At 37.0% G+C, this 15,914-nt stretch overlaps 23 non-coding genes across 23 annotated transcripts; all 23 read right to left on the bottom strand.

The window, feature by feature from the left end:
* Nucleotides 1-800: 800 nt before the first annotated feature.
* On the bottom strand, nt 801-872 carry TRNAH-GUG (transfer RNA histidin (anticodon GUG)). Its single transcript has one exon. It is a non-coding gene; the product is annotated as a tRNA-His (tRNA).
* Nucleotides 873-880: 8 nt separating this feature from the next.
* Nucleotides 881-953, bottom strand: TRNAR-ACG (transfer RNA arginine (anticodon ACG)). The gene has a single exon. It is a non-coding gene; the product is annotated as a tRNA-Arg (tRNA).
* A 903-nt stretch (nt 954-1,856) lies between these two features.
* Nucleotides 1,857-1,928, bottom strand: TRNAH-GUG (transfer RNA histidin (anticodon GUG)). Its single transcript has one exon. It is a non-coding gene; the product is annotated as a tRNA-His (tRNA).
* An 8-nt stretch (nt 1,929-1,936) lies between these two features.
* On the bottom strand, nt 1,937-2,009 carry TRNAR-ACG (transfer RNA arginine (anticodon ACG)). Its single transcript has one exon. It is a non-coding gene; the product is annotated as a tRNA-Arg (tRNA).
* Nucleotides 2,010-2,862: 853 nt separating this feature from the next.
* On the bottom strand, nt 2,863-2,934 carry TRNAH-GUG (transfer RNA histidin (anticodon GUG)). The gene has a single exon. It is a non-coding gene; the product is annotated as a tRNA-His (tRNA).
* A 998-nt stretch (nt 2,935-3,932) lies between these two features.
* Nucleotides 3,933-4,004, bottom strand: TRNAH-GUG (transfer RNA histidin (anticodon GUG)). Its single transcript has one exon. It is a non-coding gene; the product is annotated as a tRNA-His (tRNA).
* A 957-nt stretch (nt 4,005-4,961) lies between these two features.
* Nucleotides 4,962-5,033, bottom strand: TRNAH-GUG (transfer RNA histidin (anticodon GUG)). Its single transcript has one exon. It is a non-coding gene; the product is annotated as a tRNA-His (tRNA).
* An 8-nt stretch (nt 5,034-5,041) lies between these two features.
* Nucleotides 5,042-5,114, bottom strand: TRNAR-ACG (transfer RNA arginine (anticodon ACG)). Its single transcript has one exon. It is a non-coding gene; the product is annotated as a tRNA-Arg (tRNA).
* Nucleotides 5,115-5,995: 881 nt separating this feature from the next.
* TRNAH-GUG (transfer RNA histidin (anticodon GUG)) lies at nt 5,996-6,067 on the bottom strand. Its single transcript has one exon. It is a non-coding gene; the product is annotated as a tRNA-His (tRNA).
* Nucleotides 6,068-6,075: 8 nt separating this feature from the next.
* Nucleotides 6,076-6,148, bottom strand: TRNAR-ACG (transfer RNA arginine (anticodon ACG)). The gene has a single exon. It is a non-coding gene; the product is annotated as a tRNA-Arg (tRNA).
* An 853-nt stretch (nt 6,149-7,001) lies between these two features.
* Nucleotides 7,002-7,073, bottom strand: TRNAH-GUG (transfer RNA histidin (anticodon GUG)). The gene has a single exon. It is a non-coding gene; the product is annotated as a tRNA-His (tRNA).
* A 952-nt stretch (nt 7,074-8,025) lies between these two features.
* On the bottom strand, nt 8,026-8,097 carry TRNAH-GUG (transfer RNA histidin (anticodon GUG)). The gene has a single exon. It is a non-coding gene; the product is annotated as a tRNA-His (tRNA).
* An 8-nt stretch (nt 8,098-8,105) lies between these two features.
* Nucleotides 8,106-8,178, bottom strand: TRNAR-ACG (transfer RNA arginine (anticodon ACG)). The gene has a single exon. It is a non-coding gene; the product is annotated as a tRNA-Arg (tRNA).
* A 921-nt stretch (nt 8,179-9,099) lies between these two features.
* On the bottom strand, nt 9,100-9,171 carry TRNAH-GUG (transfer RNA histidin (anticodon GUG)). The gene has a single exon. It is a non-coding gene; the product is annotated as a tRNA-His (tRNA).
* Nucleotides 9,172-10,166: 995 nt separating this feature from the next.
* Nucleotides 10,167-10,238, bottom strand: TRNAH-GUG (transfer RNA histidin (anticodon GUG)). The gene has a single exon. It is a non-coding gene; the product is annotated as a tRNA-His (tRNA).
* A 971-nt stretch (nt 10,239-11,209) lies between these two features.
* On the bottom strand, nt 11,210-11,281 carry TRNAH-GUG (transfer RNA histidin (anticodon GUG)). The gene has a single exon. It is a non-coding gene; the product is annotated as a tRNA-His (tRNA).
* Nucleotides 11,282-11,289: 8 nt separating this feature from the next.
* On the bottom strand, nt 11,290-11,362 carry TRNAR-ACG (transfer RNA arginine (anticodon ACG)). The gene has a single exon. It is a non-coding gene; the product is annotated as a tRNA-Arg (tRNA).
* An 893-nt stretch (nt 11,363-12,255) lies between these two features.
* On the bottom strand, nt 12,256-12,327 carry TRNAH-GUG (transfer RNA histidin (anticodon GUG)). Its single transcript has one exon. It is a non-coding gene; the product is annotated as a tRNA-His (tRNA).
* An 8-nt stretch (nt 12,328-12,335) lies between these two features.
* Nucleotides 12,336-12,408, bottom strand: TRNAR-ACG (transfer RNA arginine (anticodon ACG)). The gene has a single exon. It is a non-coding gene; the product is annotated as a tRNA-Arg (tRNA).
* An 853-nt stretch (nt 12,409-13,261) lies between these two features.
* Nucleotides 13,262-13,333, bottom strand: TRNAH-GUG (transfer RNA histidin (anticodon GUG)). Its single transcript has one exon. It is a non-coding gene; the product is annotated as a tRNA-His (tRNA).
* A 988-nt stretch (nt 13,334-14,321) lies between these two features.
* On the bottom strand, nt 14,322-14,393 carry TRNAH-GUG (transfer RNA histidin (anticodon GUG)). Its single transcript has one exon. It is a non-coding gene; the product is annotated as a tRNA-His (tRNA).
* A 957-nt stretch (nt 14,394-15,350) lies between these two features.
* TRNAH-GUG (transfer RNA histidin (anticodon GUG)) lies at nt 15,351-15,422 on the bottom strand. Its single transcript has one exon. It is a non-coding gene; the product is annotated as a tRNA-His (tRNA).
* An 8-nt stretch (nt 15,423-15,430) lies between these two features.
* On the bottom strand, nt 15,431-15,503 carry TRNAR-ACG (transfer RNA arginine (anticodon ACG)). Its single transcript has one exon. It is a non-coding gene; the product is annotated as a tRNA-Arg (tRNA).
* Between the last annotated feature and the right edge of the window lie 411 nt (nt 15,504-15,914).

Genomic DNA, 15,914 nt, shown 5'->3' with positions numbered 1-15,914 from the left:
TTTTCTTGCCAATCCACTCACAAGCAGAAACAAAATATTTTTGTGCAATCTTAAATTCATGCTTGAGACTGAATATTTTCCATCTTCTTGAATTCATGTGTGAGGATTCAATTTTTCTCACATTTTGTGAGAAATCATATGCCTGCAATAGTGTGACATTGCCATAAGTGCTTTATTTTTCTGCCAATCAAATGCAAACCCCAAGCTAAGGATGTTTTATGATCCGAAATGTATGCTTGACACACAATAATTATATCTGATTTATAATCTATATGTGAGATTTACTTTTGCCTAATATTAATATCTTAAGATTGACCAGCGAAATCAGTACCTGGCAAAAAAAGTTATTGAAAGGAAAGAAAACAAAAAAATAATTAAGGTGATGAATTTTGTTGTCTGTTAGTGATGATCGACGAGAGAGAGAGAGAGAGAGAGAGAGAGAGAGAGAGAGAGAGAGAGAGTGAGAGAGACTTAAAAACCACCTTTTATTCAAGCGACTAAATAGCGTAGCTGAGTGCCCCGATGCATGATGAAGTGATGAGCTTGATGATTACTATTGTTTTTCCTTTAAAAGAATTTCTTGTAAGAGAGGCTACATAGTTCTTTATAAATATACTGTTAATTTGTGAGGTTTCTTTTTTTTGCAAATTTTGTGAGGATGTAAAATAACTAAATAACTAAATGGCAAAAATAAACTGTTGCATACATAGAGATTTGATGCAGGAGAAGAAGATGGCTATTAAGTGATTGCAAAATTTCCAAAAGCAGCCAATTTAAAGCTTTCTACATTATCCATAAGATGCCGTGACCCGGATTCGAACCGGGGTTGCTGCGGCCACAACGCAGAGTACTAACCACTATACGATCACGGCAACATCCTCGAGCCAGGTAGGAGTCGAACCTACAATCTTCTGATCCGTAGTCAGACACGTTATCCATTGCGCCACTGGCCCTGATGAAAAAGGGTGCTTTTTCATGCTCCATATTGCTAAAGCAAAACAAAACCTTCAACAGGCTGTCATCGCCTCATGAGTCTTTCTTTTCTTGCCAATCCACTCACAAGCAGAAACAAAATATTTTTGTGCAATCTTAAATTCATGCTTGAGACTGAATATTTTCCATCTTCTTGAATTCATGTGTGAGGATTCAATTTTTCTCACATTTTGTGAGAAATCATATGCCTGCAATAGTGTGACATTGCCATAAGTGCTTTATTTTTCTGCCAATCAAATGCAAACCCCAAGCTAAGGATGTTTGTATGATCCGAAATTTATGCTTGACACACAATAATTATATCTGATTTATAATCTATATGTGAGATTTACTTTTGCCTAATATTAATATCTTAAGATTGACCAGCGAAATCAGTACCTGGCAAAAAAAGTTATTGAAAGGAAAGAAAACAAAAAAATAATTAAGGTGATGAATTTTGTTGTCTGTTAGTGATGATCGACGAGAGAGAGAGAGAGAGAGAGAGAGAGAGAGAGAGAGAGAGAGAGAGAGAGAGAGAGAGAGAGTGAGAGAGACTTAAAAACCACCTTTTATTCAAGCGACTAAATAGCGTAGCTGAGTGCCCCGATGCATGATGAAGTGATGAGCTTGATGATTACTATTGTTTTTCCTTTAAAAGAATTTCTTGTAAGAGAGGCTACATAGTTCTTTATAAATATACTGTTAATTTGTGAGGTTTCTTTTTTTTGCAAATTTTGTGAGGATGTAAAATAACTAAATAACTAAATGGCAAAAATAAACTGTTGCATACATAGAGATTTGATGCAGGAGAAGAAGATGGCTATTAAGTGATTGCAAAATTTCCAAAAGCAGCCAATTTAAAGCTTTCTACATTATCCATAAGATGCCGTGACCCGGATTCGAACCGGGGTTGCTGCGGCCACAACGCAGAGTACTAACCACTATACGATCACGGCAACATCCTCGAGCCAGGTAGGAGTCGAACCTACAATCTTCTGATCCGTAGTCAGACACGTTATCCATTGCGCCACTGGCCCTGATGAAAAAGGGTGCTTTTTCATGCTCCATATTGCTAAAGCAAAACAAAACCTTCAACAGGCTGTCATCGCCTCATGAGTCTTTCTTTTCTTGCCAATCCACTCACAAGCAGAAACAAAATATTTTTGTGCAATCTTAAATTCATGCTTGAGACTGAATATTTTCCATCTTCTTGAATTCATGTGTGAGGATTCAATTTTTCTCACATTTTGTGAGAAATCATATGCCTGCAATAGTGTGACATTGCCATAAGTGCTTTATTTTTCTGCCAATCAAATGCAAACCCCAAGCTAAGGATTTTTGTATGATCCGAAATTTATGCTTGACACACAATAATTATATCTGATTTAGAATCTATATGTGAGATTTACTTTTGCCTAATATTAATATCTTAAGATTGACCAGCGAAATCAGTACCTGGCAAAAAAAGTTATTGAAAGGAAAGAAAACAAAAAAATAATTAAGGTGATGAATTTTGTTGTCTGTTAGTGATGATCGACGAGAGAGAGAGAGAGAGAGAGAGAGAGAGACTTAAAAACCACCTATTATTCAACCGACTAAATAGCGTAGCTGAGTGCCCCGATGCATGATGAAGTGATGAGCTTGATGATTACTATTGTTTTTCCTTTAAAAGAATTTCTTGTAAGAGAGGCTACATAGTTCTTTATAAATATACTGTTAATTTGTGAGGTTTCTTTTTTTTGCAAATTTTGTGAGGATGTAAAATAACTAAATGGCAAAAATAAACCGTTGCATACATAGAGATTTGATGCAGGAGATGAAGATGGCTATTAAGTGATTGCAAAATTTCCAAAAGCAGCTAATTTAAAGCTTTCTACAGTACCCATAAGATGCCGTGACCCGGATTCGAACCGGGGTTGCTGCGGCCACAACGCAGAGTACTAACCACTATACGATCACGGCAACATCCTCGAGCCAGGTAGGAGTCGAACCTACAATCTTCTGATCCGTAGTCAGACACGTTATCCATTGCCCCACTGGCCCTGATGAAAAAGGGTGCTTTTTCATGCGCCATATTGCTAAAGCAAAACAAAACCTTCAACAGGCTGTCATCGCCTCATGAGTCTTTCTTTTCTTGCCAATCCACTCACAAGCAGAAACAAAATATTTTTGTGCAATCTTAAATTCATGCTTGAGACTGAATATTTTCCATCTTCTTGAATTCATGTGTGAGGATTCAATTTTTCTCACATTTTGTGAGAAATCATATGCCTGCAATAGTGTGACATTGCCATAAGTGCTTTATTTTTCTGCCAATCAAATGCAAACCCCAAGCTAAGGATGTTTGTATGATCCGAAATTTATGCTTGACACACAATAATTATATCTGATTTATAATCTATATGTGAGATTTACTTTTGCCTAATATTAATATCTTAAGATTGACCAGCGAAATCAGTACCTGGCAAAAAAAGTTATTGAAAGGAAAGAAAACAAAAAAATAATTAAGGTGATGAATTTTGTTGTCTGTTAGTGATGATCGACGAGAGAGAGAGAGAGAGAGAGAGAGAGAGAGAGAGAGAGAGAGAGAGAGAGAGAGAGAGAGAGAGAGAGAGAGAGAGAGAGAGAGAGAGAGAGACTTAAAAACCACCTATTATTCAACCGACTAAATAGCGTAGCTGAGTGCCCCGATGCATGATGAAGTGATGAGCTTGATGATTACTATTGTTTTTCCTTTAAAAGAATTTCTTGTAAGAGAGGCTACATAGTTCTTTATAAATATACTGTTAATTTGTGAGGTTTCTTTTTTTTGCAAATTTTGTGAGGATGTAAAATAACTAAATGGCAAAAATAAACCGTTGCATACATAGAGATTTGATGCAGGAGATGAAGATGGCTATTAAGTGATTGCAAAATTTCCAAAAGCAGCTAATTTAAAGCTTTCTACAGTACCCATAAGATGCCGTGACCCGGATTCGAACCGGGGTTGCTGCGGCCACAACGCAGAGTACTAACCACTATACGATCACGGCAACATCCTCGAGCCAGGTAGGAGTCGAACCTACAATCTTCTGATCCGTAGTCAGACACGTTATCCATTGCCCCACTGGCCCTGATGAAAAAGGGTGCTTTTTCATGCGCCATATTGCTAAAGCAAAACAAAACCTTCAACAGGCTGTCATCGCCTCATGAGTCTTTCTTTTCTTGCCAATCCACTCACAAGCAGAAACAAAATATTTTTGTGCAATCTTAAATTCATGCTTGAGACTGAATATTTTCCATCTTCTTGAATTCATGTGTGAGGATTCAATTTTTCTCACATTTTGTGAGAAATCATATGCCTGCAATAGTGTGACATTGCCATAAGTGCTTTATTTTTCTGCCAATCAAATGCAAACCCCAAGCTAAGGATGTTTTATGATCCGAAATTTATGCTTGACACACAATAATTATATCTGATTTATAATCTATATGTGAGATTTACTTTTGCCTAATATTAATATCTTAAGATTGACCAGCGAAATCAGTACCTGGCAAAAAAAGTTATTGAAAGGAAAGAAAACAAAAAAATAATTAAGGTGATGAATTTTGTTGTCTGTTAGTGATGATCGACGAGAGAGAGAGAGAGAGAGAGAGAGAGAGAGAGAGAGTGAGAGAGACTTAAAAACCACCTTTTATTCAAGCGACTAAATAGCGTAGCTGAGTGCCCCGATGCATGATGAAGTGATGAGCTTGATGATTACTATTGTTTTTCCTTTAAAAGAATTTCTTGTAAGAGAGGCTACATAGTTCTTTATAAATATACTGTTAATTTGTGAGGTTTCTTTTTTTTGCAAATTTTGTGAGGATGTAAAATAACTAAATAACTAAATGGCAAAAATAAACTGTTGCATACATAGAGATTTGATGCAGGAGAAGAAGATGGCTATTAAGTGATTGCAAAATTTCCAAAAGCAGCCAATTTAAAGCTTTCTACATTATCCATAAGATGCCGTGACCCGGATTCGAACCGGGGTTGCTGCGGCCACAACGCAGAGTACTAACCACTATACGATCACGGCAACATCCTCGAGCCAGGTAGGAGTCGAACCTACAATCTTCTGATCCGTAGTCAGACACGTTATCCATTGCGCCACTGGCCCTGATGAAAAAGGGTGCTTTTTCATGCTCCATATTGCTAAAGCAAAACAAAACCTTCAACAGGCTGTCATCGCCTCATGAGTCTTTCTTTTCTTGCCAATCCACTCACAAGCAGAAACAAAATATTTTTGTGCAATCTTAAATTCATGCTTGAGACTGAATATTTTCCATCTTCTTGAATTCATGTGTGAGGATTCAATTTTTCTCACATTTTGTGAGAAATCATATGCCTGCAATAGTGTGACATTGCCATAAGTGCTTTATTTTTCTGCCAATCAAATGCAAACCCCAAGCTAAGGATGTTTGTATGATCCGAAATTTATGCTTGACACACAATAATTATATCTGATTTATAATCTATATGTGAGATTTACTTTTGCCTAATATTAATATCTTAAGATTGACCAGCGAAATCAGTACCTGGCAAAAAAAGTTATTGAAAGGAAAGAAAACAAAAAAATAATTAAGGTGATGAATTTTGTTGTCTGTTAGTGATGATCGACGAGAGAGAGAGAGAGAGAGAGAGAGAGAGAGAGAGAGAGAGTGAGAGAGACTTAAAAACCACCTTTTATTCAAGCGACTAAATAGCGTAGCTGAGTGCCCCGATGCATGATGAAGTGATGAGCTTGATGATTACTATTGTTTTTCCTTTAAAAGAATTTCTTGTAAGAGAGGCTACATAGTTCTTTATAAATATACTGTTAATTTGTGAGGTTTCTTTTTTTTGCAAATTTTGTGAGGATGTAAAATAACTAAATAACTAAATGGCAAAAATAAACTGTTGCATACATAGAGATTTGATGCAGGAGAAGAAGATGGCTATTAAGTGATTGCAAAATTTCCAAAAGCAGCCAATTTAAAGCTTTCTACATTATCCATAAGATGCCGTGACCCGGATTCGAACCGGGGTTGCTGCGGCCACAACGCAGAGTACTAACCACTATACGATCACGGCAACATCCTCGAGCCAGGTAGGAGTCGAACCTACAATCTTCTGATCCGTAGTCAGACACGTTATCCATTGCGCCACTGGCCCTGATGAAAAAGGGTGCTTTTTCATGCTCCATATTGCTAAAGCAAAACAAAACCTTCAACAGGCTGTCATCGCCTCATGAGTCTTTCTTTTCTTGCCAATCCACTCACAAGCAGAAACAAAATATTTTTGTGCAATCTTAAATTCATGCTTGAGACTGAATATTTTCCATCTTCTTGAATTCATGTGTGAGGATTCAATTTTTCTCACATTTTGTGAGAAATCATATGCCTGCAATAGTGTGACATTGCCATAAGTGCTTTATTTTTCTGCCAATCAAATGCAAACCCCAAGCTAAGGATTTTTGTATGATCCGAAATTTATGCTTGACACACAATAATTATATCTGATTTAGAATCTATATGTGAGATTTACTTTTGCCTAATATTAATATCTTAAGATTGACCAGCGAAATCAGTACCTGGCAAAAAAAGTTATTGAAAGGAAAGAAAACAAAAAAATAATTAAGGTGATGAATTTTGTTGTCTGTTAGTGATGATCGACGAGAGAGAGAGAGAGAGAGAGAGAGAGAGACTTAAAAACCACCTATTATTCAACCGACTAAATAGCGTAGCTGAGTGCCCCGATGCATGATGAAGTGATGAGCTTGATGATTACTATTGTTTTTCCTTTAAAAGAATTTCTTGTAAGAGAGGCTACATAGTTCTTTATAAATATACTGTTAATTTGTGAGGTTTCTTTTTTTTGCAAATTTTGTGAGGATGTAAAATAACTAAATGGCAAAAATAAACCGTTGCATACATAGAGATTTGATGCAGGAGATGAAGATGGCTATTAAGTGATTGCAAAATTTCCAAAAGCAGCTAATTTAAAGCTTTCTACAGTACCCATAAGATGCCGTGACCCGGATTCGAACCGGGGTTGCTGCGGCCACAACGCAGAGTACTAACCACTATACGATCACGGCAACATCCTCGAGCCAGGTAGGAGTCGAACCTACAATCTTCTGATCCGTAGTCAGACACGTTATCCATTGCCCCACTGGCCCTGATGAAAAAGGGTGCTTTTTCATGCGCCATATTGCTAAAGCAAAACAAAACCTTCAACAGGCTGTCATCGCCTCATGAGTCTTTCTTTTCTTGCCAATCCACTCACAAGCAGAAACAAAATATTTTTGTGCAATCTTAAATTCATGCTTGAGACTGAATATTTTCCATCTTCTTGAATTCATGTGTGAGGATTCAATTTTTCTCACATTTTGTGAGAAATCATATGCCTGCAATAGTGTGACATTGCCATAAGTGCTTTATTTTTCTGCCAATCAAATGCAAACCCCAAGCTAAGGATGTTTGTATGATCCGAAATTTATGCTTGACACACAATAATTATATCTGATTTATAATCTATATGTGAGATTTTCTTTTGCCTAATATTAATATCTTAAGATTGACCAGCGAAATCAGTACCTGGCAAAAAAAGTTATTGAAAGGAAAGAAAACAAAAAAATAATTAAGGTGATGAATTTTGTTGTCTGTTAGTGATGATCGACGAGAGAGAGAGAGAGAGAGAGAGAGAGAGAGTGAGAGAGACTTAAAAACCACCTTTTATTCAAGCGACTAAATAGCGTAGCTGAGTGCCCCGATGCATGATGAAGTGATGAGCTTGATGATTACTATTGTTTTTCCTTTAAAAGAATTTCTTGTAAGAGAGGCTACATAGTTCTTTATAAATATACTGTTAATTTGTGAGGTTTCTTTTTTTTGCAAATTTTGTGAGGATGTAAAATAACTAAATAACTAAATGGCAAAAATAAACTGTTGCATACATAGAGATTTGATGCAGGAGAAGAAGATGGCTATTAAGTGATTGCAAAATTTCCAAAAGCAGCCAATTTAAAGCTTTCTACATTATCCATAAGATGCCGTGACCCGGATTCGAACCGGGGTTGCTGCGGCCACAACGCAGAGTACTAACCACTATACGATCACGGCAACATCCTCGAGCCAGGTAGGAGTCGAACCTACAATCTTCTGATCCGTAGTCAGACACGTTATCCATTGCGCCACTGGCCCTGATGAAAAAGGGTGCTTTTTCATGCTCCATATTGCTAAAGCAAAACAAAACCTTCAACAGGCTGTCATCGCCTCATGAGTCTTTCTTTTCTTGCCAATCCACTCACAAGCAGAAACAAAATATTTTTGTGCAATCTTAAATTCATGCTTGAGACTGAATATTTTCCATCTTCTTGAATTCATGTGTGAGGATTCAATTTTTCTCACATTTTGTGAGAAATCATATGCCTGCAATAGTGTGACATTGCCATAAGTGCTTTATTTTTCTGCCAATCAAATGCAAACCCCAAGCTAAGGATGTTTGTATGATCCGAAATTTATGCTTGACACACAATAATTATATCTGATTTATAATCTATATGTGAGATTTACTTTTGCCTAATATTAATATCTTAAGATTGACCAGCGAAATCAGTACCTGGCAAAAAAAGTTATTGAAAGGAAAGAAAACAAAAAAATAATTAAGGTGATGAATTTTGTTGTCTGTTAGTGATGATCGACGAGAGAGAGAGAGAGAGAGAGAGAGAGAGAGAGAGAGAGAGAGAGAGAGAGAGAGAGAGAGAGAGAGAGAGAGAGAGAGAGAGAGAGAGAGAGAGAGACTTAAAAACCACCTATTATTCAACCGACTAAATAGCGTAGCTGAGTGCCCCGATGCATGATGAAGTGATGAGCTTGATGATTACTATTGTTTTTCCTTTAAAAGAATTTCTTGTAAGAGAGGCTACATAGTTCTTTATAAATATACTGTTAATTTGTGAGGTTTCTTTTTTTTGCAAATTTTGTGAGGATGTAAAATAACTAAATGGCAAAAATAAACCGTTGCATACATAGAGATTTGATGCAGGAGATGAAGATGGCTATTAAGTGATTGCAAAATTTCCAAAAGCAGCTAATTTAAAGCTTTCTACAGTACCCATAAGATGCCGTGACCCGGATTCGAACCGGGGTTGCTGCGGCCACAACGCAGAGTACTAACCACTATACGATCACGGCAACATCCTCGAGCCAGGTAGGAGTCGAACCTACAATCTTCTGATCCGTAGTCAGACACGTTATCCATTGCCCCACTGGCCCTGATGAAAAAGGGTGCTTTTTCATGCGCCATATTGCTAAAGCAAAACAAAACCTTCAACAGGCTGTCATCGCCTCATGAGTCTTTCTTTTCTTGCCAATCCACTCACAAGCAGAAACAAAATATTTTTGTGCAATCTTAAATTCATGCTTGAGACTGAATATTTTCCATCTTCTTGAATTCATGTGTGAGGATTCAATTTTTCTCACATTTTGTGAGAAATCATATGCCTGCAATAGTGTGACATTGCCATAAGTGCTTTATTTTTCTGCCAATCAAATGCAAACCCCAAGCTAAGGATGTTTGTATGATCCGAAATTTATGCTTGACACACAATAATTATATCTGATTTATAATCTATATGTGAGATTTACTTTTGCCTAATATTAATATCTTAAGATTGACCAGCGAAATCAGTACCTGGCAAAAAAAGTTATTGAAAGGAAAGAAAACAAAAAAATAATTAAGGTGATGAATTTTGTTGTCTGTTAGTGATGATTCGAGAGAGAGAGAGAGAGAGAGAGAGAGAGAGAGAGAGAGAGAGAGAGAGAGAGAGAGAGAGAGAGAGAGAGAGAGAGAGAGAGAGAGAGAGACTTAAAAACCACCTATTATTCAACCGACTAAATAGCGTAGCTGAGTGCCCCGATGCATGATGAAGTGATGAGCTTGATGATTACTATTGTTTTTCCTTTAAAAGAATTTCTTGTAAGAGAGGCTACATAGTTCTTTATAAATATACTGTTAATTTGTGAGGTTTCTTTTTTTTGCAAATTTTGTGAGGATGTAAAATAACTAAATGGCAAAAATAAACCGTTGCATACATAGAGATTTGATGCAGGAGATGAAGATGGCTATTAAGTGATTGCAAAAATTTCCAAAAGCAGCTAATTTAAAGCTTTCTACAGTACCCATAAGATGCCGTGACCCGGATTCGAACCGGGGTTGCTGCGGCCACAACGCAGAGTACTAACCACTATACGATCACGGCAACATCCTCGAGCCAGGTAGGAGTCGAACCTACAATCTTCTGATCCGTAGTCAGACACGTTATCCATTGCCCCACTGGCCCTGATGAAAAAGGGTGCTTTTTCATGCGCCATATTGCTAAAGCAAAACAAAACCTTCAACAGGCTGTCATCGCCTCATGAGTCTTTCTTTTCTTGCCAATCCACTCACAAGCAGAAACAAAATATTTTTGTGCAATCTTAAATTCATGCTTGAGACTGAATATTTTCCATCTTCTTGAATTCATGTGTGAGGATTCAATTTTTCTCACATTTTGTGAGAAATCATATGCCTGCAATAGTGTGACATTGCCATAAGTGCTTTATTTTTCTGCCAATCAAATGCAAACCCCAAGCTAAGGATGTTTTATGATCCGAAATTTATGCTTGACACACAATAATTATATCTGATTTATAATCTATATGTGAGATTTACTTTTGCCTAATATTAATATCTTAAGATTGACCAGCGAAATCAGTACCTGGCAAAAAAAGTTATTGAAAGGAAAGAAAACAAAAAAATAATTAAGGTGATGAATTTTGTTGTCTGTTAGGGATGATCGACGAGAGAGAGAGAGAGAGAGAGAGAGAGAGAGAGAGAGAGAGAGAGAGAGAGTGAGAGAGACTTAAAAACCACCTTTTATTCAAGCGACTAAATAGCGTAGCTGAGTGCCCCGATGCATGATGAAGTGATGAGCTTGATGATTACTATTGTTTTTCCTTTAAAAGAATTTCTTGTAAGAGAGGCTACATAGTTCTTTATAAATATACTGTTAATTTGTGAGGTTTCTTTTTTTTGCAAATTTTGTGAGGATGTAAAATAACTAAATAACTAAATGGCAAAAATAAACTGTTGCATACATAGAGATTTGATGCAGGAGAAGAAGATGGCTATTAAGTGATTGCAAAATTTCCAAAAGCAGCCAATTTAAAGCTTTCTACATTATCCATAAGATGCCGTGACCCGGATTCGAACCGGGGTTGCTGCGGCCACAACGCAGAGTACTAACCACTATACGATCACGGCAACATCCTCGAGCCAGGTAGGAGTCGAACCTACAATCTTCTGATCCGTAGTCAGACACGTTATCCATTGCGCCACTGGCCCTGATGAAAAAGGGTGCTTTTTCATGCTCCATATTGCTAAAGCAAAACAAAACCTTCAACAGGCTGTCATCGCCTCATGAGTCTTTCTTTTCTTGCCAATCCACTCACAAGCAGAAACAAAATATTTTTGTGCAATCTTAAATTCATGCTTGAGACTGAATATTTTCCATCTTCTTGAATTCATGTGTGAGGATTCAATTTTTCTCACATTTTGTGAGAAATCATATGCCTGCAATAGTGTGACATTGCCATAAGTGCTTTATTTTTCTGCCAATCAAATGCAAACCCCAAGCTAAGGATGTTTGTATGATCCGAAATTTATGCTTGACACACAATAATTATATCTGATTTATAATCTATATGTGAGATTTACTTTTGCCTAATATTAATATCTTAAGATTGACCAGCGAAATCAGTACCTGGCAAAAAAAGTTATTGAAAGGAAAGAAAACAAAAAAATAATTAAGGTGATGAATTTTGTTGTCTGTTAGTGATGATCGACGAGAGAGAGAGAGAGAGAGAGAGAGAGAGAGAGAGAGAGAGAGAGAGAGAGAGTGAGAGAGACTTAAAAACCACCTTTTATTCAAGCGACTAAATAGCGTAGCTGAGTGCCCCGATGCATGATGAAGTGATGAGCTTGATGATTACTATTGTTTTTCCTTTAAAAGAATTTCTTGTAAGAGAGGCTACATAGTTCTTTATAAATATACTGTTAATTTGTGAGGTTTCTTTTTTTTGCAAATTTTGTGAGGATGTAAAATAACTAAATAACTAAATGGCAAAAATAAACTGTTGCATACATAGAGATTTGATGCAGGAGAAGAAGATGGCTATTAAGTGATTGCAAAATTTCCAAAAGCAGCCAATTTAAAGCTTTCTACATTATCCATAAGATGCCGTGACCCGGATTCGAACCGGGGTTGCTGCGGCCACAACGCAGAGTACTAACCACTATACGATCACGGCAACATCCTCGAGCCAGGTAGGAGTCGAACCTACAATCTTCTGATCCGTAGTCAGACACGTTATCCATTGCGCCACTGGCCCTGATGAAAAAGGGTGCTTTTTCATGCTCCATATTGCTAAAGCAAAACAAAACCTTCAACAGGCTGTCATCGCCTCATGAGTCTTTCTTTTCTTGCCAATCCACTCACAAGCAGAAACAAAATATTTTTGTGCAATCTTAAATTCATGCTTGAGACTGAATATTTTCCATCTTCTTGAATTCATGTGTGAGGATTCAATTTTTCTCACATTTTGTGAGAAATCATATGCCTGCAATAGTGTGACATTGCCATAAGTGCTTTATTTTTCTGCCAATCAAATGCAAACCCCAAGCTAAGGATTTTTGTATGATCCGAAATTTATGCTTGACACACAATAATTATATCTGATTTAGAATCTATATGTGAGATTTACTTTTGCCTAATATTAATATCTTAAGATTGACCAGCGAAATCAGTACCTGGCAAAAAAAGTTATTGAAAGGAAAGAAAACAAAAAAATAATTAAGGTGATGAATTTTGTTGTCTGTTAGTGATGATCGACGAGAGAGAGAGAGAGAGAGAGAGAGAGAGACTTAAAAACCACCTATTATTCAACCGACTAAATAGCGTAGCTGAGTGCCCCGATGCATGATGAAGTGATGAGCTTGATGATTACTATTGTTTTTCCTTTAAAAGAATTTCTTGTAAGAGAGGCTACATAGTTCTTTATAAATATACTGTTAATTTGTGAGGTTTCTTTTTTTTGCAAATTTTGTGAGGATGTAAAATAACTAAATGGCAAAAATAAACCGTTGCATACATAGAGATTTGATGCAGGAGATGAAGATGGCTATTAAGTGATTGCAAAATTTCCAAAAGCAGCTAATTTAAAGCTTTCTACAGTACCCATAAGATGCCGTGACCCGGATTCGAACCGGGGTTGCTGCGGCCACAACGCAGAGTACTAACCACTATACGATCACGGCAACATCCTCGAGCCAGGTAGGAGTCGAACCTACAATCTTCTGATCCGTAGTCAGACACGTTATCCATTGCCCCACTGGCCCTGATGAAAAAGGGTGCTTTTTCATGCGCCATATTGCTAAAGCAAAACAAAACCTTCAACAGGCTGTCATCGCCTCATGAGTCTTTCTTTTCTTGCCAATCCACTCACAAGCAGAAACAAAATATTTTTGTGCAATCTTAAATTCATGCTTGAGACTGAATATTTTCCATCTTCTTGAATTCATGTGTGAGGATTCAATTTTTCTCACATTTTGTGAGAAATCATATGCCTGCAATAGTGTGACATTGCCATAAGTGCTTTATTTTTCTGCCAATCAAATGCAAACCCCAAGCTAAGGATGTTTGTATGATCCGAAATTTATGCTTGACACACAATAATTATATCTGATTTATAATCTATATGTGAGATTTACTTTTGCCTAATATTAATATCTTAAGATTGACCAGCGAAATCAGTACCTGGCAAAAAAAGTTATTGAAAGGAAAGAAAACAAAAAAATAATTAAGGTGATGAATTTTGTTGTCTGTTAGTGATGATCGACGAGAGAGAGAGAGAGAGAGAGAGAGAGAGAGAGAGAGAGAGAGAGAGAGAGAGAGAGAGAGAGAGAGAGAGAGAGAGAGAGAGACTTAAAAACCACCTATTATTCAACCGACTAAATAGCGTAGCTGAGTGCCCCGATGCATGATGAAGTGATGAGCTTGATGATTACTATTGTTTTTCCTTTAAAAGAATTTCTTGTAAGAGAGGCTACATAGTTCTTTATAAATATACTGTTAATTTGTGAGGTTTCTTTTTTTTGCAAATTTTGTGAGGATGTAAAATAACTAAATGGCAAAAATAAACCGTTGCATACATAGAGATTTGATGCAGGAGATGAAGATGGCTATTAAGTGATTGCAAAATTTCCAAAAGCAGCTAATTTAAAGCTTTCTACAGTACCCATAAGATGCCGTGACCCGGATTCGAACCGGGGTTGCTGCGGCCACAACGCAGAGTACTAACCACTATACGATCACGGCAACATCCTCGAGCCAGGTAGGAGTCGAACCTACAATCTTCTGATCCGTAGTCAGACACGTTATCCATTGCCCCACTGGCCCTGATGAAAAAGGGTGCTTTTTCATGCGCCATATTGCTAAAGCAAAACAAAACCTTCAACAGGCTGTCATCGCCTCATGAGTCTTTCTTTTCTTGCCAATCCACTCACAAGCAGAAACAAAATATTTTTGTGCAATCTTAAATTCATGCTTGAGACTGAATATTTTCCATCTTCTTGAATTCATGTGTGAGGATTCAATTTTTCTCACATTTTGTGAGAAATCATATGCCTGCAATAGTGTGACATTGCCATAAGTGCTTTATTTTTCTGCCAATCAAATGCAAACCCCAAGCTAAGGATGTTTTATGATCCGAAATTTATGCTTGACACACAATAATTATATCTGATTTATAATCTATATGTGAGATTTACTTTTGCCTAATATTAATATCTTAAGATTGACCAGCGAAATCAGTACCTGGCAAAAAAAGTTATTGAAAGGAAAGAAAACAAAAAAATAATTAAGGTGATGAATTTTGTTGTCTGTTAGTGATGATCGACGAGAGAGAGAGAGAGAGAGAGAGAGAGAGAGAGAGAGTGAGAGAGACTTAAAAACCACCTTTTATTCAAGCGACTAAATAGCGTAGCTGAGTGCCCCGATGCATGATGAAGTGATGAGCTTGATGATTACTATTGTTTTTCCTTTAAAAGAATTTCTTGTAAGAGAGGCTACATAGTTCTTTATAAATATACTGTTAATTTGTGAGGTTTCTTTTTTTTGCAAATTTTGTGAGGATGTAAAATAACTAAATAACTAAATGGCAAAAATAAACTGTTGCATACATAGAGATTTGATGCAGGAGAAGAAGATGGCTATTAAGTGATTGCAAAATTTCCAAAAGCAGCCAATTTAAAGCTTTCTACATTATCCATAAGATGCCGTGACCCGGATTCGAACCGGGGTTGCTGCGGCCACAACGCAGAGTACTAACCACTATACGATCACGGCAACATCCTCGAGCCAGGTAGGAGTCGAACCTACAATCTTCTGATCCGTAGTCAGACACGTTATCCATTGCGCCACTGGCCCTGATGAAAAAGGGTGCTTTTTCATGCTCCATATTGCTAAAGCAAAACAAAACCTTCAACAGGCTGTCATCGCCTCATGAGTCTTTCTTTTCTTGCCAATCCACTCACAAGCAGAAACAAAATATTTTTGTGCAATCTTAAATTCATGCTTGAGACTGAATATTTTCCATCTTCTTGAATTCATGTGTGAGGATTCAATTTTTCTCACATTTTGTGAGAAATCATATGCCTGCAATAGTGTGACATTGCCATAAGTGCTTTATTTTTCTGCCAATCAAATGCAAACCCCAAGCTAAGGATTTTTGTATGATCCGAAATTTATGCTTGACACACAATAATTATATCTGATTTAGAATCTATATGTGAGATTTACTTTTGCCTAATATTAATATCTTAAGATTGACCAGCGAAA

The sequence above is a fragment of the Ranitomeya variabilis genome, unplaced genomic scaffold (genome assembly GCF_051348905.1).
Source record: "Ranitomeya variabilis isolate aRanVar5 unplaced genomic scaffold, aRanVar5.hap1 Scaffold_291, whole genome shotgun sequence".
In the NCBI taxonomy this organism is placed as follows: domain Eukaryota; kingdom Metazoa; phylum Chordata; class Amphibia; order Anura; family Dendrobatidae; genus Ranitomeya; species Ranitomeya variabilis.
Note: the sequence above shows the minus strand (reverse complement) of the source record. Positions and strands in the feature narration are given on the sequence as shown.